Source organism: Sus scrofa, chromosome 13 (assembly GCF_054392235.1).
Source record: "Sus scrofa isolate SSC_HxYL_T2T_F1_AM1 chromosome 13, Sscrofa_HxYL_maternal_Yorkshire_Landrace_v2.0, whole genome shotgun sequence".
NCBI classification, from domain to species: domain Eukaryota; kingdom Metazoa; phylum Chordata; class Mammalia; order Artiodactyla; family Suidae; genus Sus; species Sus scrofa.
In genome coordinates this window covers 158309199-158331078 of record NC_139395.1, presented here as the reverse complement: position 1 = coordinate 158331078, position 21880 = coordinate 158309199, and the positions used below count along the sequence as shown (strand labels likewise).

Genomic DNA, 21880 nt, shown 5'->3' with positions numbered 1-21880 from the left:
TCAAAAAGTGTTCTGCCTATGTTTTCCTCTAAGAGTTTAATAGTATCTGGTTTAACATTTAGGTCTTTAATCCACCTTGAGTTTATTTTTGTGTTCACAGTGTAAGAAGGTATTCTAATTTCATTCTTTAACATGTAGCCATCTAGTTTTCCCAGAACCATTTATTGAAGAGACTGTCATTTATCCATGACATTTTCTTGCCTCCTCTCTCATTGATAAATTGACCATAGATGTGTGGGTTTACTTCTGGGCTTTCAATCCTGTGCCAGGTACCTGTATTTCTCTTTTTGTGCCAGCACTATATTGTTTTGATTACTCTAGCTTTGTGCTATAGTCTGAAGTCAGGGAGCCTGATTCTTCCAGTTACATTTTTCTTTTTCAGGATTGCTCTGGCTATTTGGGGTCTTTTGGGTTTCCATAAAAAATTTAAACACATTTTGTTCTAGCTCTCTGAAAAATACCGTTGGTAATTTGATAGGGATTGCATCAAGTATAGATTGCCTTAGGCAGTATAGTCATTTTTGACAATATTGATTCTTCCAATCCAAGAACATGGTGTATCTTTTCATCTATTTGTGTCTTTTTTTTTTTTTTCTTTTGTCTTTTTGTCTTTTTGCCTTTTCTAGGGCCACTCCCGCAGCATATGGAGGTTCCCAGGCTAGGGGTCTAATCAGAGCTGTAGCCGCCGGCCTACACCACAGCCATGGCAATGCAGTATCTGAGCCACAGCTGCAACCTACACCACAGCTCAGGGCAGCACTGGATCCTTAACCCATGGAGCAAGGCCAGGGATCAAACCCACAACGTCATGGATCCTAGTCGGATTCGTTAACCACTGAGCCATTCAGGAACTCCTCTTTGTGTCATTTTTGATTTCTTTCAACAGCATCTTACAGTTTTCTGAGTACAGGTCTTATGTGGGTTTGTTCCTTAGTATTCTTTTAATGTGATGGTGAATGTGATTATTTCCTTAATTTCTTTCTGATCTTTCTTTATTAGTATATAGGAAAGCAAGAGACTTATGTGTATTAATTTTGAACCATGCAAATTTACCAAAGTGACTGATAAACTCTGGTAGATTTCTGGCAGCATCTGTAGGATTTTCTATGTATAGTATCATGTCATCTGCAAAGAGTGACAGCTTTACTTCTTATTTTCCAATTTGAATTCTTCTTATTTCTTTTTCTTCTCTGATTGCTGTGGCTAGGACTTCAAAAACTATGTTGAATAAAAATCATGAGAGTTTACATCCTTGTCTTGTTCCTGATCTTAGAGGAAATGATTTCAGCTTTTTACCATTGAGAATAATGTCAGCTGTGAGTTTGTCATATTTCACATTTATTATGTTGACATGGATTCCCTCTATGCTCACTTTCTAGAGGTTTTTTTTAATCAGAAATCGGTGTTGGATTTTGTTGGAAGCTTTTCTGCATCTATTGAGGTAGTCACATGGTTTTTATTATTCAGTTTGGTGTATCACACTGATTGACTTGCAGATATTGAAAGATCCTTGCATCCCTGGGGTAAAGCCCACTTGATCGTGGTGTATGGTCCTTTAATTGTTTTGTTGGATTTAGTATTTGATTGAGGGATTTTGCATTATTATTCACCAGTGATATTGGTCTGTAATTTTCTCTTGTTGTATCTTTGGTTTTGGTATCATGGTGATAATGGCCTCATAGAATGAGTTTGAGAGACTTTCTTGGCAGTTTTCTGAAATATTTTCAAAAGGATAAGTGTTATATCTTCTCTAAACATTTGATAGAATTCACCTGTGAAGCCATCTGGTATTGGGATTTTTTTCATTGGAAGTTTTTTAATCACAGTTTCAATTTTAGTACTTCTGATTGGTCTGTTTATATTTTCTATTTCTTTCTTGGTCATTCATGGAAGATTTTTCCTTACTAAGAATTTGTCCATTTCTTCTTAGTTGTCCATTTTATTGGCATATAGTTGCTTCTATAGTCTTTTATGATCCTTTTTATTTCTGTAATGTTCATTGTAACTTCTGATTTTTCATCTCTAATTTTATTGATTTGAGCCCCTCTTTTTTTTTTTTTTCTTGATGAATCTGGCTAAAAGTTTTATCAATTTTATTGATCTTTTCTATTGTTTTCTTTGTCTTTATTTCTGCTCTGTTCTTCATGCTTTCTTTCTATTAACTTTGGGTTTTGTTTGTTCTCCTTTCCCTAGTTGTGTTAGGTATAAGGCAAGGTTGTTTATTTGAGATTTTTGTTTGTTTGTTTCCCAAGACAAACTTGTATTGCTATAAATTTCCTTCTCAGAACTGCTTTTGCTGTGTCTCGTAGGTTTTGGATCATTATGTTTTCATTTGTCTTTTTTTTAATTTCCTCTTAGACTTTTTTCAGCGACATTGGTTGTTTAGTAGTGTATTGTTTAGTCTCCATGTGTCTGTGTTTTTTGCAGGTTTTTTCCCCTAATAGTTGATTCTGACCTTATAGCTTTGTGGTTGGAAATTATGTTTGATTTCACTTTTCTTTCCTTTTTTTTTTTTTTTTTTGGTCTTTTTAGGGCCGTACCCACAGCATATGGAGGTTTGCAGGCCTGGGGGTCAAATCGGAGCTGTAACTGCTGACCTATGCCACAGCCACAGCAATGCCAGATCCAAGCCATGTCCATGACCTGTACCACAGCTCATGGCAATGCATTATCCTTAACCCATTGAGCAAGGCCAGGGCTTGAATATATGTCTAAAATAATGAGATTAGAATTTTTCCTCAAAACACAAACAAAAATAAACTCAAAATGGATTTTAAAGACCTAAATATGGAGTTCCCATGTGGCTCAGTGGTAATGAACCCCACTGGTGTCCATACGGATGTGGGTTCAATCCCTGGCCTCAATCAGTGGGTTATAAAGGATCCATTGTTGCTGTGAGCAGTGGTGTAGGTCACAGACATGGCTCAGATCTGGCAATTGGTGTGGTTCTGTCATAGGCCTACGGCTACAGCTCCAATTTGACCGCTGGCTTGGAAACTTCCATATGCTTCATTGTAGCCCTAGAAAGACAGGAAAACAAATTTTTTGAGACCTAAATGTGATACATGAAACCATAAAACTAGCAGAAAACAAAAGTAGAACACCCTTTGGCATAAATCGTAGCAGTATTTTTTTGGATTTGTCTCCTAAAGTAAAAGTGAAAAAATGGGATCTAATTAAACTTTAATGTTTTTACATAGTAAGGGAACCACTGCAAAAAAATGAAAAGACAACTTATGGAATGGGAGAAAAATTTGCAAGTAATATGACCAACAAGGGGTTAATATCCAAAATATATAAATAGCTTTTACAGCTTAATATGAAAAACCAAATAACCCAATCCAAAAAATGGTTAAACAACCTGAGTAGAATTTTTCCAAAGAAGACATACATTTGGCTCATAGGCACAAGAAAAGATGCTCAACCTTGCTAGTCATTAGAAAAATGCAAATCACAACAAGAAGAGATCACCTCACACGTGTCAGAATGGCTGTCAACAAAAAGCAACAAATGTTTGCAGGGATGTGGGGTGAAGGCAATCTTGTACACTCTTGGTAGGAATGTAAAGTGCTGTAGCCACTGTGAAAAAACAGTATGGAAGTTTCTTCAAAAGCAAAAAAAAAGAACTGCCATAGAATCCAGCAATTCTACTCTTGGGCATATATCTGGAAAAAAAACCAATAATTTGAAAAGATACATGCAAACCATATTCATAGATCACTGTTTACAATAGCCAAAATATGGACACAACCCAGGTGTCCATCAACAAATGAATGGATGAGGAAAATGTGGTATATATGTACAAAGGAATATTGCTCAGAGAAAGACGAACACCATATGATATCACATATATATGGGATAAAAAAATGAACAAGTGTGTATTACAAAACAAACAGAAAAAAAAATTCATTATTACTAGCGAGGAGAGGGGAAAGACAGGCCTATGGAATTAAGAGATACAAACTACTATAAAGTAGATAATAAGGATGTATTATGTAGCACAGGGAATTAGTCATTACTTTGTAATAACTTCTAATGGAGTATAATAAAAAAAATACTGAATCACTATGCTGTACATCTGAAATGAATATAGTATTGTAAATCAGTTCTATATTTCAATAAAATAATCTGCAGTAAGAAAAGATAAAATTAATTCAGAATTTTTTTTTTGTCTTTTTGCTATTTCCTTGGACCGCTCCCGCGGCATATGGAGGTTCCCAGGCTAGGGGTCGAATCGGAGCTGTAGCCACTGGCCTACGCCAGAGCCACAGCAACGCGGAATCCGAGCCGCGTCTGCAACCTACGCCACAGCTCACGGCCACGCCGGATCGTTAACCCACTGAGCAAGGGCAGGGATCGAACCCGCAACCTCATGGTTCCTAGTCGGATTCGTTAATCACTGCGCCACAACGGGAACTCCTAATTCAGAATTTTAATTCCGAATTTTCCTTAGATAATTTATTCATCTAAAGCAAAAGTGAATAAAATAATTTGGTTTCATTTCATAATGACTACTTATTTATAGACATTCCTAACACAGGTCAGTGCTGCAGAAAAAATTTAAATCCAGCACATTTCTTTAGAAAATATCAACAATAAAATTATCGAGCAGATTGGAATTCAGAAGTACTCTATACTCTTTGCCTAGATTCCTAGAATGATGACATTCCTTGAAATTGCTTAGTATTTTCATTTACCATTTACTAATTAAAGTCTGGTAATTAATGTCAAAAACAGAATATTAAACAGTATATATAGTTTGCTACTTTTTTATAAATGATTGTGTTATATAGTTTTGCTTTAATTGGGAAGCTTAACTACCACAAGATCAATTCACCTTTAAGAACCATCATGGCAATGATGAATGCCATGTCAGTAATTTGTTGTTGTATTATAGGAAGGACATCAATACCAAAATTATGCTAATTAGTAATGGTTTAATTTAAGGCTATAGGAATTTATATTTCAAAATTAGAGATCAAAAAATATAATTATGATTGCAGAAGCGAGCCATGTAAATTTGAATTATAAAACTAAAAGATCTATAGATTACTTCAGAAATGGAAATTATATCTAATAAATATTGAACCATTTAGAGTGATGAGACCACTGAAAAATACTAAATGGTGATTAAAACAAGGTAAATATTTATTAAATGTCACTGATGTATTAGGCTATGTTGAACTAAACAAATGTAATTTGATATCTTATATATCATTCTGTTATAGCCTTTATTAACTCTGAAGTCTTAGATTTGAGAGAGATCATATATTCCCTTCAGTTTTTAATCTCTTTGAAATATCACTTTGATTCTTGGGAAAACTCTGAAAGTCACAGACTGAAGTCTTTTGATTATCAATGAGACTTTTCTGTTCTGCCAGTAACTGGCCAGAGAGGACAACCTGTCATGAGGAATATTAGCCTCTATAAAGGCAGGGATCTTTGTCATTATTAAGTACCTAGAATACTGCATGGAACATGGTGAAAATTCAGTAAATAATATTTATTATGTGAATTACCTCTTAATTTCTTCACCTATAAAACAAAGTGATTTAATCATATAAAATTTTCCCCAAATAGAATCTAAGGTCTAATAGTTAGATATTAAAAGGCATTATCTAAAATAGATTCTGTATCTTAATATGTTTGGAAAATATGGTTAAACAAAATTAGATTTCTTTACTAAAGGACTTTTATATGTAAATATGCGTTGCAAATATCCAAGAGCAGAAAAGCATGAGTAACATTTCTCAAACCTTTCTTTTTCCTATAAAGCATCTGTAAAAATTTCAATACATAAGTTACCATGTTTTTCCCCATCCATTGGCTTATAGAACTGGTCTCTGCTCATTGTTGAGTATTGCTCCATTCAAAAATACTAATCATGTTTCTTACCTCCTCTATAGCTACCTGGATTAAATGGCAAGAGAAAAAACCCTTTTGTTGTTGTTGATCTGTTCTTTTCAACATGGACAAATTAAAGCTGAGATTTGAAATAATTTTGAAGTAAATTTAATGCCAAGCCTTACAAAAAGCAAAGGGTTTAATGCCTCATATTAGGTAAGTGTACTCTAGATGGCTAGCCATACTCCTTAGTTTTCTTACTGCATCCACAACTCAGAAACAGTCCAGTGTTGAGGAAAATATAGGACCTACTCTCATTGTAGGCTCTATTCTCAAGTTGGTAGTTACATCTGGGAAATCCATTCATTAGACACTATACAAGCATGTAGACACTATACAAGCATGTAGAGGTTATCTTTATACTTAGTTGGTATAAACTGTTTTCTTGAATATCTGACTTTGATGCCTAGATCTTTTTGTGGTTCCTGGGAAATCTCTTCTTTGGTAATGTAGAAAATTAAATGCTGGAACTCAATATCTTTCTCTCAGTAGACCCAGCTACTGAAGAATTCTAGATTCTTCTTTCTCTTCTCTAATTTTGTAATGAGCTATCCATTAGCCACATTGACCTGGCTCCCGGATCATTGGGACTTTACTGAAACTGTTAGGTCAGCAATCAAACTCTACCATATGCTCTCTGACAGCTAATCTCTCTGCCTCAATTCTCTCTTTTGGAGGGAACAATAAGAAAGGACAGCTGCAATTTTTAAACTCAAAATTATCGTGAGGATTAAGCAAGGAATGGCATAAAGGAGACTGAGTAGTAAGTATAACACTAAATGAGATTTCAATGAATGTTTATTATTAATAAATTCCTTCAAAATAGTCCTCCTACTCTCCAACTCCGTGTTGACCTCCATCCCCAGGGACCTATACTATTTTAATCTACTTTTTTAAGATATTGCCTTACCTAAATTAGCTGGAAGCAACTTTTGTTGCTCCATTAGCATTTAGCTATAGTGTTTACCATATATAAACAAACTGACAGTTTTGATAACTAACAAAGAGAGACATAATTCAGATGTGTAAAAAGGAGGATTTCTGGGGAAGGGAGAGCAGAGAGGGTGGTAGGTGTTGAGAAATGCTGAATTTTCCACACTGGTGATTTGCACTGATTAGTCACCATTTAATTACTCAGCAGTATATTTCATCTTGAGTTTATAAAGTCAAGTTTTTGCTGTATCTACTTAACATGCCGAATCTGTAGCAGCATAAGTTGATTCTTTTTTCTCCCCATTTTTTCACCCCGCCATATTAGCAAGTGATAGCCAAACAATTAATCACAGCTAGACTACAGTACTCTAAACAAGCTGTCAAAGAAACTGAAATAACTACACCAACTATGACACAGTCTGCTTTTTTCAGTTGTCTGTGCATGGCCTGAACTCTCACTTAATTCAGTTCTTTGTTAACTCTTACTCTCCTGGAATTTATTTTTCATGTTTTTATTGAATAATTAGGAGATGGTAAGATAAATAGGGGTATAAAAAAGTTAAGCACAGTTATTTTCCAGAATTGTATGGCAGATGCTTAGGATACATGACAACTTGTGTCCAAGGGCAGCAAACACGTAGTAGACTAGCACTGTCCCTCAGATTCCTGTTTTAAAACTTCTAGGTATATTAATTGTGTGGCTTAAGCAGTCAGCGTGTCAGCCTGTCATTCTTTCCTTTATTATTTCTTTTCTTTTCCCAGGAGAAAACAAAGGAAAGGCTGCTCATCTCTGCAGGGATCGTGCATGACAAATTTTATTCTAAAAGGTAAATTTACAAGGAAAATGTGTGACAACAAATGTGTGGAGAGACTTGGAAAGTGAGGGGTATGTCATCCAAAACTGTAACAAAGTAGCTAATGAGCAGCACCTTTCTAATGAGTAAAATGAAAGTGACAAAAGTAGATGAGGACTGGGCTGAAAATGGAGTAGCAATCAAATTAGCAAAGATAGAATGATTCTAATCCTAATTTATGGAGAATTCAGAATAAAAAATAGGTAATAACTTTGCTCTCACCAGCTAGACTAAGTGATTTTTTTTTTTTTCTTTCCTCAAATTGTTCTCATTGTGAGAAGTCATCATGGTCATAGGAGTCAGAGACATTGCTTGATCAGAGTCATCAGAGATGTTTTATACATCATCCACTGCCCACTTTAGGAATATACACGAAAAAACTTTTTTTCAGAAAAATACTCTTCCTGCCATAATGACTTGTTTTATCCTTGTCATATTTGAAATTTCATTTCGATACATACACACACACACACTTTTTTGACTTTTCCAAGAAACACTGTCTGTGACAAAAATTAGAGTAGAGTAAAAGTATTGTATTCTCGGAGTTCCCGTCGTGGCGCAGTGGTTAACGAATACACTAGGGGCCATGAGGTTGCGGGTTTGATCCCTGGCCTTGCTCAGTGGGTTGGGGATCTGGCATTGCTGTGAGCTGTGGTGTAGGTTGCAGGCATGACTTGGATCCCGTGTGGCTGTGGTGTAGGCCGGCAGCAGCAGCTCTGATTGAACAGACCCCTAGCCTGGGAACTTCCATATGCCACAGGAGTGGCCCTAAAAAAGGCAAAAAAATAAAATAAAAAATAAAATGAAAGTATTGTATTCTGGAAGAACAGCCAACATTGGAAAAGAAATGGTGAGTTAATATAGAAAATGGAACAAGATGAAAAATCCATGAGAGTGGACTACTGAAACTTAATCTCACACTCTGGGAAAAGATAAACACATGACTTAGAGCAGTCACTCCTAAGTGGAAGGGGAGTAAAGATATTTGTGTACCAACTATTGCTATTATTTGTATGAGGCTGCTCCGGGGCATTAAATTCTCAGCACTTCCATCCACTTTCTGAGGTCCTGGGAAAAAGAGTCCTAGCAGGTAAGGTCACCTGAATGATGACTGGAACATGCTGAAAGGGTTAGACAAAGTGGGCAGAACATCTATAACAGTGTTGCTAATTTGGAGTTTTGGTTTGGTATTGATATCTGTAAAAATATAGAATAATAAAGAGGCATGTATCTAACAACTGTACAAGACCATACTTCATGTATTTTTGTATACTTGTCTTATGCCTTATTCCATTTATTCTTCATACCTGTTTTATTGCCCTGCTTTTTTATATATTGTATATTCATAGCCATTTATATGTTTTCCTGTTTATTTTTAGAAAGAGACCATGTGTAAACCAACAAGGCTCAGTGATTAATTCAGCAATTATGTATTAAATACCTATTATGTGTTAGGCATCATTATTAGCACTGAAGATAAAGTGGTTGCCAAAATATGCATGGTGTCTACTTTTATTGAGGTTGCAGTATATTTAGATTCTTCCCAAAGAACTAGAGGATGTGTCATAATTCAATTAAATAACATCTATATAATCTTCCCAATATATTCTGAGAAACTAAAAAAATTACATTACTTTTAATTCCCTCTTGGTAATTCTAACGAGTTAGTATGTAAAGTTATGTAGAGATTTTTAAAATGAAGAATAGATCAGATATCCACAGTCCATCCAGAGTTGTTATGAGAAATGCTGGCTAATTGTGTCTTTAATTCTAGTCTTTTAATACTGGTTTTTAATTTAAAAATATGAGAACCTAACTTGTGCTAACCATCAAGTTACATTCTGGGGATTCAAAGATAAACTATATGTTATTTCTGCCTTCAGAGAGCTTACAAACTTGGAGAATGACAAGTAATGAGCCAAGAATAGTGCCAAATCTAGGCTGTTCAGTAAAATAACACATGACCTGTAGTATTATTTATATGGCATCACATATTTCTATCAGTTCAAATTTTGAGAGACAATATTTTAAAAGCAGAAATATTTACTACCTTAACTGTGGTTGAATTGAGTTGGCTATAACTAAGTTCAAAATGATACAATCCTGTCATATTAATAATTGATAACCTCTTTTAAACATCTGCCTGTCTGGTACAGATATACCAATTTGTCCATACTCTGCTTGCACAAAAATGAATTCAAAACTACCACAGTACTGCAGCCTTACACAAATTATTCTCCTTAACAAGTCTCTGGCATGGCACTTAGATATAGAAAGATTGGGTAAAACCATTTGTTACACATTCAACCAAAATTACATTATAATTCTCATTTAGAGAGTCTTAGCTAGGGCCCAAGATGGATAATGCCAGAAACTCAATTATATCACAGTATTTTAATGAGAAATATTTCTACTCCACCAGTTTCACTTCTGGGTATCTAGAAAAGGACCATGCCCTCCCCACAAAACCAGGCTTTACTGTGTTTGGGGAAGTTCAAAATAGATAATGGGGTCAGTTTTTAGGATGGCTTTAAGGATTTGTCTAATTATTAGATGTACACATCAGGCAGAAAACTTAAGTTCTAGGGTCTCTGGATAACATTTAGCAAAGATCTATTAACCTTTGTGTAGACCTGAGGTGGAAATTGTTGCCTCCCTTTAAGATCTCAAAATAACTATGTAAATACTGATTTTTAGAACAGAGATAGGAGTTGGAGGAGTAAAGAGAAACTAAGCTCAGAGCATAGTCAGCATCATGGCACCCTGAATAGTTCCCTTTTTTCTCCCCTTTGATTTATGACTGATCAGACATTCATAATGAGGCAGTGGGGGAACCTCTGCACATCAGGACACTCAAGCGGTCCATCCATCTGTATACCTGAAAGGACTGGATTGGACCATGGAAGAAAGCAGCAGAGGTGAAGTAAGTGGCAGTGGAGCTGGTACCAGCAGAAGTGGTTTAAGAGTGGAGAGTGTGGCAGCTGGTCCATCTGTGAGCCAGCATGACCTTTCTGACAGAAGAGATGGAGGGTGAAGGTGGTGAGTAGGGGTTTGCCCAGTCACATCCAATGTGGCTGGAGGGACTAGTTTCTCTCTCTGAAGGAAAAAAAAAAAAAAAGACAAAAATGTAACTGGATCACCATGCTCTACAGTAGGAAAAAAAAAATACATTGGGGAAATAACTATTAAAAATAAATAAATAAATAATAAATAACTGAAGGAAAGCATCTCCTGCTGTCTGCCCTAGGAATTAAGAGGACCCCCATCAGTGTTCCCACTATGGTGCAACAGAATCAGTGCCATCTCCGTTATGCCAGGACACAGGTTCCATCCCTCCCTGGCCCAGCACAGTGGGTTAAAGAATCTAGCATTGCCACAGTTATGGCCTAGGTCACAACTGCTCAGATCTAATCCCTGGCCCAGGGACTCCATATGCCGTGGGACAGCCAAAAAAGAGGAAAAAAAGGGACCGAACTGGACCTTTGGCACCTCCAACATGTGGATCCCCTTACTAGGTAATGGGCATAACCAAAGCCCTAAGTACCAAGTACATACTCTTCTCCATTCTGCCACCTCCACCCTAGGTTTTTTTTTTCCCACTGCACATGCTCCCAACTTCAGTAGTTAGTCAGCTATTGTAAACCAAAAACTCATGCTAAAGTTCCACCTTATGGAAAACAAAAGGAAGGCTCCTAACTACTCACCTCTGTTGAACTGTTAAAATCAAAGTAAATGAATCTTGTGTTTACTACTTCACATGTGGTAACAGAGGCCACCAAACACCAGGAAAAATAACAGTATTGTATCAGAAAAAGAAAATGAAAACTTTGCAGCATCTCATCCCAAAGATGTGGAATATTGCAATCTAACTAATAAAGAATTCAAAATAGCTGTTATGAAAAATACAGTAATCTCAGGAATAAAGCTAAGAAACAGAAGGAGTATTTTACCAAAGAGATTAAAATACTAAAAGATAAACAGGTATTCTGGAGTAGAAGAACTCAATAAGATGAAGAATGCACTGGAAATAGAGCAGATCATATGGAAGATAGAATTAATGAGCTTGAAGATAGAAATATAAAAATGATTCAAGTGACAGAGGCGAGAGAACCAAGATTTTGAAAAAGTGAAGAAAACCAACTGGAAGTCAGGATGTCAGTAGAATACCTTGAGCTTACCTCCTCTCATGAGAACATAAAACCATAGTTAACTGCTGATCAACCATCAATAAAAAAAAAGACTGTTGTGAATGTAGAATATCTTTTGGTGGGTTCCAAAGAAGAAACCGAGAGCGTAGAGAGGGGATGTACTTGCAATATAATCGGATCCCATGACCCCCAGGTGAGTGAACCGCAAGCTGGAGAATAATTATATCTCACAGGTTCTATAAGACTGAGAAGTGTGAGCCCCATGTCAGGCTCCCCAACCTGGAAGTCGGGCATCAGGAAGAGGAACCTTCAGAGCATTTGGCCTTGAAGGCCAGCAGGTCTTAATTGCAAGAGCTCCAAAGGACTCCACAGAGACTCCTGTAGGAAACACACAAGGTCTTAAGCTCATTGGGACCTAGGGAAAAAGCAGTGACCTCAGAGGAGCCTGGGCCAGACCTACCTGCTGGTCTTTGAGAGTGTCCTGGGGAGGCAAGGGGCAGTTGTGGCTCTATCTCAGGACCTAAACACTGATGGCAAACCTATCCAGGAGTACTCATCTGAAGGGTGTCAGCTTGGGTCATCAGCACCACAGAAAGAGAAGATAGAAGGGAACAGAGGACATATTTAAGGAAATGATAGCTGAGAATTAGCCAAACCTGGAGAAAAAACTGGATATATAAGTCCATGAAACTAATACAATATTTTATCTCAACACAAAAGACCTTAACCAAGATACATCATATTAAAACTTTCAAAAGTCAGCAATAAAATAATTTTCAAGACAGCCAGGGGGAAAAAGGATAGTAACCTAAAAGGTACCCCTATAAGGTTATCAACAGATTTCTCAGCAGAAACCCTACAGACCAGAAAAGAGTGCAATGACATATTTAAATACTGATGAAAACTACAAGCTAATACTCTCTCTAGCAAAGTTATCCTTCAGATATGAAACAGAAATAAAGGATTTCTCAAAGAAAAACTGAAGTAGTTCACCACTGTTAGACCTTCCTTGTAAGAAATGTTGAGTTTTTCAAGCTGAAACAAAGGATGTAAGGACAAAAACTCTTAAGATGCTAACTTGTCAGAACACTGGAACTTTTTTTAAAATAGAATATTTGCACTTTTACTGTAGCATAGAGGTTAAAGGAGAATAGCATTAAAAATAACTATACATACTATAGCTTATATAGAATCAGCGTAAAAGATAATTTGTGACATCAAAAACAGTAAAATAATGTAACTTTTATAGGCAAATGAAGACAAATTCTTATCAGCATAAAAAGGATAATTTTTATCTATGAAGTATTTTATGTAAACCTCCTGGTAACTACAAAACAGAAGTCTAGAGCAGAGAAGTGAAACTTATATGGGAGACAAGCAAATCACCATGGAAAACTACCCATTTAGAAAGGTAGACAAAAACAGAAGAAAAAACAAGCAATGCAGAGATAAAATAATTGAAGATAAAGATAAAATGTCAGTAGTAAATCCTTACATATTAATAATCACCCTATCTAAACAGACAGTTCTCCCAAAAAGATATACAGATGGCCAAAAGACACATGAAAAGTTGTTCAACATCACTCATTATTAGAGAAATGCAAATCAAAACCACTATGAGGTACTTCCTTACACCAGCCAGAATGGCCATCATCAAAAAGTCTATAAACAATAAATGCTGGAGAGGGTGTGGAGAAAAGGGAACCCTATTACACTGTTGGTGGGAATGTACATTTATATAACCACTGTGGAAAACAGTATGGAGATTCCTCAGAAAACTAAAAATAGAATTACCATTTGATCCAGCAACCCCACTCCTGGGCATCTATCCAGAGAAAACCATGACTAAAAAAGATACATGTACCCCAATGTTCATTGCAGCATTATATACAATAGCCAAGACTTCTGGGAACAGCCTAAAAGTCCTTTGACAGAGGAGTGGATAAAGAAGATGTGGTCCATATACACTTAGAATATTACTCAGCCATTAAAAGGAAAGAAATAATAGCATTTGCAGTAACATGGATGGACCTAGAAATTATCATGCTAAGTGCATTAGACAGTGAGACATCAACATCATATACTATCACTTACATGTGGAATCTAAAAAAAGGACACAATGAATTTCTTTGCAGAACAGATATGGACTCACAGATTTTGAAAAATTTATGGGTTCCAAATGACACAGGTTGTGGGATGGGAGGACGCACTGGGGGTTTGGGATGGAAATGCTGTAAAATCGGGTTGTGGTGATTGTTGTACAACAATAAATGTAATAAAATTCATTAAAAATAATTGCTTGAAACATAAATGGATTAAACTGACCAATCAGAAGACACAGAGTGGGTGAATGGATAAAAAACTGAGACTCAACATATCCTGCCTACAGGAGACTAATTTCAGATCTAAAGACACACATAAACCCATAGTGAAAAGTTGTAAGGTAATATTCCAAGCATATGGAAATGAAAAGACAAGCATAGCCTACTTTTATCAAGCAAAAAACTTTAAAACATAAGGCAAAAAGGGGGGGTAATAAGAAACAAGGATCATTACATAATGATAAAGGGGTCAGTACATCAAGAATTTATAACAGTCTTAACACCCAAGCTCTGAAATATATTAAACTAATAAAAACAGATATTTAGGGATAAAGAGACGACAATAAAAAATTTTATGTGACTTCAGTATTCCACTTTAGCAATGCATAGATCCTCTAGACAGAAAATCAACCAACAAACATTGGAAATGAACTGCAGTTTAAAACAAACTTAATAAACATACAGGATATTCCATCCAACAGTAGCAGAATACACATTATTCTCAAGTGTGCAAGGAACATAATCCAGGATAAATCATATGATAGACCACCAAAAAAATCTTAGCAAGTTTAAGTAGATTAAGAAGATTGAAATCATACCAATTGTCTTCTCTGACCACAGTGGTATGAATCTAGATTTAAGAGGAAAGTGAGAAGATTTACAAATACATGAAAAACTAAAACAGTTCTAAACAACCATTGGGTCAAAGAAGATATCAGAAGGGAAATAACTTAATCATGAATCAAATTGAAATGAAAACACAGTGTACCAAATATTGTGGATTGGAGCAAAAGTAGTTCTGAGGAGAAAGTTTGTAGCAATGAAAGCATATATTAAGAAATTAGAAAGATCTGAAATAAATCTCAAGATACTAGAAAAAGAAGAACAAATTCAGCCCCAAATTAGCGGAAGGTTGGATATAATAAGGACCAGTGTGGAAACAAATAGAGACTAGTGAAAAATAGCATCAATGAAACTAAGATTTAGTTCTTCAGAAAGATAAACAAAACTGACACATCTTTAGCTACACTAAGCAAAAAAAAAAAAAAAAAAACTCAGAAATTAAAATGGAAATATTACAACTGATACAAGTACATAGCATTATAAGAAACTATTATGAACAATTATTTGCCAATAAATTTCATAACCTAAAGGAAACGGTACATTTCTAGGAACACACAACCCACCAAGACTCAATCAGTAAGAAACAGAAAATCTCAGCAGACCAATAGTAAGAGATTGAGTCAGTAATCAAACACAACACAGAAAACCCCAGAATAGACAGCTTCATTGGAGAATTATACCAAATGTTTAAAAATAATTAACACTAGTCCACCTCAAATCCTTCAGAATATTGAGGAGGAAGGAACACAAAGTGATTCAAAAGAGCGAGCATTACTTTGACACCAAAACCAGGATATAACATAAGTAAATTATAGACCAATATTTATAGACCAATATCTCTAATGAAAGATACAAAAATTATCAACAAAATATGTTGACAATTCAGTATAGTACTTTAAATCCTAGCTAGTGCAATTAAGTAATAAAAAAATTAAATGCTAAAAAAAAATCTGTCAAAAGAAAATGTTTGGCTTTAATCAACAAATTCAGTAAAGTGGCAGGATATAAAATCTACAGAAGCCAATTGCATTCCTTTACACTAAGTATGAAGCCTCTGAAAAAAATAAGCCAGAGTTTTCATAATAGCATCAAAAACAATAAAATACTTAGAAATATATTTAATAAAAGAAGTGAAAAATCTTGGAGTTGTTTTGTGACTCAGCAGGTTAAGTATCCAGCATTGTCACTACATCGGCTTGGGTCCTTGCTGTGGCACAGGTTCAGTGTCTGGCCCAGGAACTTCCATATGCCATGGGCACAACAATGACAAAAAAAATCTGTACAATGAAAGCTACAAAACATGGGTGAATAAAATAAAAAAAGATACAACAAATGGAAAGACAGCCCATATTTATGCATCAGAAGGGTACTGTTAAGTGGCAATATTACTCAAAGCCTTCCACAGATTCAATGCAATCCCCATCAAAATACCCAAAGCATTCTTTACAGAAATAAAAGAAATGATCCTAAAATTTTTTTGCAGATCCACGGAAGACACTGAATAACCAAAGCAATCCTGGAAAGAAAAAAAAAAAAGCCCAGATATATAATGCTTCCAGATTTCCAACTCTACTACAAAGCCATAGTAATAAAAACATGGTACTGACACAAAAGTAGACATACTGACCAATGGAACAGAATGGAAAACCCACAACTAAATACCGGCATATACAGTTGACTATTATTTGACTAGGGAGTCAAAGATACCCAATGGGAAAGGACAGTCTCTTCAATAAATAGTGCTGGGAAAACTGGAGAAACATTCAAAACAATGATTTTAGACCCCTATCTCATACCATTTGCAGAAACTAACTCAAAATTGGTCAAAGACTTAAAAAATGTAAGATCTGATTTAAGAAAACTCCTGTAAGAAAATATGGACAAGAAGCTCATCAATATTGATCTTGACAATGATTTGGGAAGTGAGCATGGTGCCAAAAACACAGCAAAAGAAAATCAACAAACAGAATTACATCAAATTCAAATACCATATGATATCACTTATATGTGGAATCTAAAATATGGCACAGATGATCCTATCTACAAAACAGAAACAGATTGCAGACTTGTGGTTGCCAGGGGAAGGGAGTGGGATGGTGTTTGGGGTTGGTGGTCGCAAACTATAACATTTGGAATGGATGGGCAATGGGGTCCTATTCTGCAGCACAGGGAACTGTGTGTGACTGGGTCTCTTTGTTGTACAACAGAAATTGAAGACACATTGTAAATCAACTATAATTTTAAAAAAGCCTCTGCAGAGAAAAATAAACAATTAATGAAATGAAGGCAACCTACAGAAAGAATAAATTTACAAACCATATATAAGCTAATGGGTACATATCCAAAACATATAAAGAATTCAGTCAACTTAGTAACAACAAAAAAAGCCAACCTGATTAAAAAATGGGCAAAAGAAACATCTGTCGAAAAAGAACATCAAAATGTCCAAAAGACACATGAAAAGATGTTTAGCATCATTAATCATCAGTAAGTACAGATCAAAACCACAATCAGATATCAATTCACACCTTTTAGAATGACTCTCATCAAGACAACAGGTCCTGGTGAAGATGTGGTGAAAAGTGAATTCTAATATACTGTTAAAGGAATATAAATTGGACCAAACATTATAGGAAACAATGAAGATTCCTTCAAAAATTTTTAAATGCATATCTACCATACAATTCAGAAATTTAATCTGAGTATATACCTAAAGGAAATGAAAATAGGATTTTGACAAGCTATTCATGTTTCCATGCTCAACACAGCATTACTCCTAATGGTCAAGTTACAGAAACAACCCAAATGCCCATCAGACGATGAATGGATACAAAGCTGTGGTTCATATGCACAATGGAATATTACTGATCCATCAGAAAGAAAGATATCCTCCCATTTGTATAATATGGATGGACTTTGAGCATATTATGCGAAGTGAGATAAGTCAGAGAAAGACAGGTACTATATAATATCATTAGTATGTGGATCTAAAAGACTTAGACCTGTAGATAATGGAGAACAAAATAGTGGTTACCAGAGGGTGAGGCAGAGCTAAGAGAGTGGTATTAAAAGTAACAAACTTGTAACAGGTAGTAAATAAGCCAAATCTTAGTAAATAAGATTTAACAATGATATTCATGATCCCACTCATTACAAGTGAAAACCTTTGACAAAACAAAACCCAACTATCTGAGGAGATGAAAACTAGACAAAAGCAGGCAGAATATGAAGAAAGCAACAAACCTTGGAGAGGAAATCTGCATGGAGATAATTTCCTGTTTTTTATTTTCTTTTTACCGCATAGCTCTGCCTCAAGAAGGGGCGTCACTTGGAGAATGGTATGGGCAAATAATAGTTTGCTGAAGAACTAGCTATCCTTCTAGCCAGAGAAACCACAGAATGGAACCTGAGCATCTAGAGAGTAAGTAGGAAATCCAGGAAGGAGTTGAAGGACAAAAGAAGACCCTCAAATTCTGTCCAGGAATCCATATCAATAGTAGTCTATACCATGAACCACATGTGTTGACTAACATGAAATAACATAGGCTGAGAAAATCATTCCATGGAAGATGAAACCAAATTCATAGTCTACATCTAAGCAGATTGCTTCAAAAATAAAACATATAAATATATTAATAATAGTTCACACTTTCCCAACTTGTGAATGCCATAAATTTACAGATTCAGGTAGCTTATTAACCCCACATAGGATAAATCAAAGAAAATTGTGTCTAGGAAAATAATCATCAAACTGATGAAATCAAAACCAAATAATAATATCTTAAAAGTAACCAGAGAAGATTGGCATATGCAGGGAGCAGTATTTTCAAAAGCCACAGATTTAATATGTATTTCTAGAAAGAATGGGATCAGAAGATAGTGGAACATATTTAATATTCAAAATTTTTTTCTGAAAATTTTTTAAACCTGTCAACTTAAACTACTTTAAATTTTGTACAACGGTCTGCATCTGTTAACCCTAAGCTCCCAATCCATCGCACTACCCGCCCCCCAACTTGGCAACCACAAGTCTATTCTCCAAGTTCATGATTTTCTTTTCTGTGGAAAGGTTCATTGGTGCCAAATATTAGATTCCAGATATACGTGATGTGATATATGGTATTTGTCTTTCTCTTTCTGACTTACTCAGTGTGATAGTCTCTAGTTCCATTCATGTTGCTGCAAATGGCATTATTTTGTTCTTTGGAATGGATTAGCAATGAGATCCTGCCGTGTAGCACTGGGAACTATGTCTAGTCACTTATGATGGAGCATGATAATGTGAGAAAAGAGAATGTATACATGTATGTGTAACTGGGTCACCATGCTGTATAGTAGAAAAATTAATGTATTGGGGAAATAAAAAATAAATAAATCTATTCCTGAAAAAAAATAAATAAACTTTGTACAATGAATACATATTTTAATAATGAAGGTAAAATAAACACATTTCATGTAAAGAAATACCAAGATAATTTGATTCGGGCAGAACCTACTTTACAATAAATTCCAAAGAAAGTTTTTCAAACTAAAGGAAAATTATATGAGAGCATCATACTAAGTGAAGTAAGTCAGAGAAAGACAAATATATTACTTATGTGTAGAATCTAAAATATTGTACAAAATAGAAATAGACTCACAGACATAGAAAATAAAACATAGTTACAAAGGGGAAAGCGGGGGAGGAATAAAGAGTTTGGGATGAACACACATACACTACTATATATAAAATAGGTAAACATCAGGGGCCTACTGTATAACACAGGGAACTCTATTCAATATCTTGTAATAACCTAAATTGAGCAGAATGTGAAAAAGAATAGATATATGTATAACTGAATCACTTTGCTATACACTTGAAATTAACACAACATTGTCAATCAACTACACTTCAATTTTGGGAGTTCCCATCGTGGTACAGCGGAAACGAATCCAACTAGGAACTATGAGGTTGTGGGTTCAATTCCTGGCCTCGCTCAGGGGGTTAAGGATCTGATGTTGCCATGAGCCGTGGTGTAGGTTGTAGATGCGCTTGGATCCTGTGTTGCTGCTATGGCTGTGGCGGCTGGCAGCTGTGGCTCCAATTTGACTCCTAGCCTGGAAACCTCCATATACTGCAGGTGTAGCCCTAAAAAAAGCAAACAACAACAACTATACTTCAATTTTAAAAAGAAATTATATTAATAGATACATAATTTTTACTTTATGTTCTTTAAAATACATACGACTGCTTAAAGCAAAAAGTGTAACATTGGTGGTATTTTCATTTTCTATAGATGTGATACATATTGCCTCAATAAGATAAAAGAGAGCACAGGGGAAGGAAAGGACATTTATCTTTCATGGTTGCAAAATTTCTGCATTTTACATGAAGTAGTGTGGTGTTAACTCTAAGTAGACTGATATTATATATATGAAAGAACTGTATGCCCCACCAGTGTATAGCAGTGATATGTACAGTTGACCCTTGAATGACGTGGAGGCAAATCTGCATATAATTTATAGTCTGCCCTCTGTATCTATGGTTCCTTTGCATCCACAGTTTCAAGCAACCATAAAACATGTAGTACTGTATTAGTACTGTAGTATTTACCAGTGAAAAAATCCACATGTAAGTAGATCTGTGCATTATAAACCTGTGTTGCTCAAGTGTTAACTATGTTTTTTTGCATAGCTTAAATATTTTTAAAATTACATGATTAATTATTGGACTTAGGCTGTGTGTGTTGTGTATATATATAAATATATATGTATTTTATATATATATAAATACATGTCTAAAATGATCAAACATATATCAAATATATTCTCTGACCACATTTGGAATTAAATTAGAAATCAGTAATATGATATCTAGGTAATACCAACTATCTGTAAATTAATAATATGAAAACCATGAGATATTTGGAACTAAATGGTATTAAAAGTACACCACACAACAATTTGTGAAAGGCACCTAAAGCAGTACCTAGAGGGACATTTATAACCTTGAACACCTATTTTAGTGGAAAATAGAATGATCTAAAATAAATTACTCATATATCCACATAAAGAAGTCAGAAGAGTAAATTAGCCCAAAGTAAGAAGTAATGAAATAATAATAACCATAATAATAAGAGCAGAAATCAGTAAAGGGAAAAATAAATACTACAGAAAGTTTCCAAGAGCCAAATTTTTGGTTCTTTGAAAAGATCATTGAAATCAACATAGCCCTAGTTGGAATAAGCAAGCTAGAGAGAGAGAACACAAATCATCACTATCAACACTACGAAAGAGTTACCACCCAAAATCCTACATCCAGAAATCCATATCCAGAAATGATATAACATAGTAATAACAACAAACAACAAATTAAACAACTTTGATGAAATGGATAAATGTATTAAAAGTACAATTTTCCAAAATAACCACAAGAAGAAATAGAAAATGTAACTATCATGACAGTTATTAAAGAAATTTACTTTTGTTATCAAAACCTCTCCTAAAAGAAAACTATAGATCCAAGTAGTTTCACTACTGAATTCTATCAAATACTCTAGGAAGAAAAAATGTGTCTTATACATATTTTTCCAGGAAATGGAGATAGAATAAACACTTGTTTTATGAGGCCAGTATAAACCTAATTCTAAAACCTGACAAAGACAGAATGAACAAAAAACCTACAGGCCAATATGACTCATAAGAATTCTTAACAGAATATTAGCACATCAAATCATATATATGTAATATATATGACGTTATGTGTCATGTATAACATATATTAACTAATGGATAAGTGAGATTTATTACAGAAATGTAAATGTGTAGAAATATTTGAAAAATCAAAGCAATCTATCAATAATATAAAGCAGAAAGATAGAAGTAACACTACTATTTGCAGTTGGTATGATATTTTTCATAGAAAATTCCAAGAAATCTACAAAATAGTTTCTGTAACAGATGATGAATTTAGCAGTATCCTATGGTTCAAAGTTAATATAAAAATCAATTGTATTCTTATAAATTAGGGATAATGGGAAAGTAATTTGCTGTTTAAGTTTCATTTATAATAATACTTCCAAAATAGCACCTTGAAAGATGTTCAACATTTTTCTAC

At 34.9% G+C, this 21880-nt stretch overlaps 1 long non-coding RNA gene across 1 annotated transcript in view; it reads left to right on the top strand.

Moving 5' to 3' along the window:
* The window catches only part of LOC146397726 (uncharacterized), a 159436-nt gene that overhangs the window by 46392 nt on the left and 91164 nt on the right, over positions 1-21880 (top strand). The window contains exons 2-3 of the long non-coding RNA XR_014824803.1: positions 5907-6060; positions 7600-7664. This is a non-coding gene — a long non-coding RNA (uncharacterized LOC146397726). The remainder of the gene's footprint in view (positions 1-5906; positions 6061-7599; positions 7665-21880) is intronic.